This window comes from Pteropus alecto, unplaced genomic scaffold (genome assembly GCF_000325575.1).
Source record: "Pteropus alecto unplaced genomic scaffold, ASM32557v1 scaffold45, whole genome shotgun sequence".
Lineage (NCBI taxonomy): Eukaryota > Metazoa > Chordata > Mammalia > Chiroptera > Pteropodidae > Pteropus > Pteropus alecto.
Genome location: NW_006442491.1, coordinates 18,718,143 through 18,719,777, shown reverse-complemented (window position 1 = coordinate 18,719,777; position 1,635 = coordinate 18,718,143). Strand labels below are relative to the sequence as shown.

The following is a 1,635-nucleotide window of genomic DNA, read 5'->3' as shown; positions in this document are numbered from 1 at the left end:
GCGACAGGAACAGATGTCTCCCACATGAGATTGCGGCTGCCCACTGGTCCGGCCCCCGCCCGTGGTCTGCAGCTACACGCACTCAGCTGGCAGCCTCCTCTAGTTAATTAGGTCATCAGGGAGAGGTCAGGCAACAAGGCCCAACGAGAACAGCACATATCCTTCCGCCCAGCTCTAAACCTCCTGAAGGGACCACAAGGGGGCGTCATGCATTCGGAATCCAGAAGGTGGGGGGAGACCTCACAGATGTGTCCTGGAAGTGTTTCGAAGAATAAACACCAAAGCACTAGACAGATGAACTGAAATGGTGTTCCAAGCAGAGGAAAGTCTGTACAAAGGCTTATGTTGGTGTTGAAAATGAGAAATATGGTGTAACTGGAGCTAAAACTGGGAGGAAAATGGTAATAAGAGATGAAGCTCCGTGCACCAGCCTGGCTGTGCCCTCTCAGAAATACCAGGAGCCAGAGCCCTTGCCATTTGAGTACTAACCATGCACTGGATCTTGCCCACAGGGTCCTGCCTTCTGGGCACCAGGCTGAGAACCCTCTCAGAGATCCAAGAACCAGCTATTGGGGGTTTGTCCTCTGAACTCTTAGGTTTTGAAAACCCATTCTCTCCCCTTTAATTCCCATGGCCTGAGGTGGTAGCCGCAATCCTGTAGTTACAAATATGTTTTCACCGGGTCTTCCTTTTGTTCTTTCAGCCTTCCAACAACAGTGTAGCCAGTTCCTTATATTCAGTATCCTATGTGGTTTCTTTCCACTTCCTGGCTGGACCCTACTTGAATCAGAGGTCAAGGGTACAAAAGCATATGTAGCATTTACAAGACAAAATAACATTGAGAACTGTTTCTGTAGGAGCAGTAAGCACATTGAGGAGGTTGAACACTGAAAGGTCAGTGAAAGAGTGAGGTCAGTTAAGTGTCAGCTACTTTTTTTTAAGTTCTTAGTTTATCAATGCTCTCGTGAAAAATCTGTGCAATCACCACATTTACTCCTTCTGTTGTCCAATATTCACCTCACTTTTTGCCAGCACCGACATTGGTCTTTGCAGTCCCTGACTTTTTTATCCTGTTGTGTTTCTTTCGCTGTTTTTTTTTTTTTTAAGGTCTTTTTCTTCTCATACAGGCTTTGTCTTGCAAGTCTCTGTTTAGGTTCATTTTTCTTCACATAATCCAAGGAATCATAAATCAGGCCGAAGCCAGCTGTCTGGCCACCACCAGAATGGGTTCTGAATCTAAATACAAAGATGACATCTGGTATAGTCTTGTACATCTTGGCTAGTTTTTCCTGAATTTCTGTCTTAGGTACTGTTGCCTTCCCAGGGTGAAGGCCACTGAGGATCAATTGTTTCCACTGAAGTAGTCTATTGGTCATGAACTTCCTCGTCTGGACAATTACTGTGCTGTTCATGATGGCAGCTGACTCTCAAGCAGTCAGGGAGGAAAACAGAATAACTCTTTCTAAGCCTTTCGGTTGAAGAGGAGACCTGGTTAGGAAGGGACTCAATGCTGCCTAGAAATCCACCAGTACTGTGTTCATTTCCGTTAAGGAGGCTCACTTTTTCAAACATATTAGTTAAGACTCAATCAGGGCAGCAACAGAACCATGATCAGTATTATGGAATAAAAAAATT

At 45.2% G+C, this 1,635-nt stretch overlaps 1 pseudogene; it reads right to left on the bottom strand.

Moving 5' to 3' along the window:
- Positions 1 to 1,018: 1,018 nt before the first annotated feature.
- Positions 1,019 to 1,412, bottom strand: LOC102885865 (annotated as a pseudogene).
- Between the last annotated feature and the right edge of the window lie 223 nt (positions 1,413 to 1,635).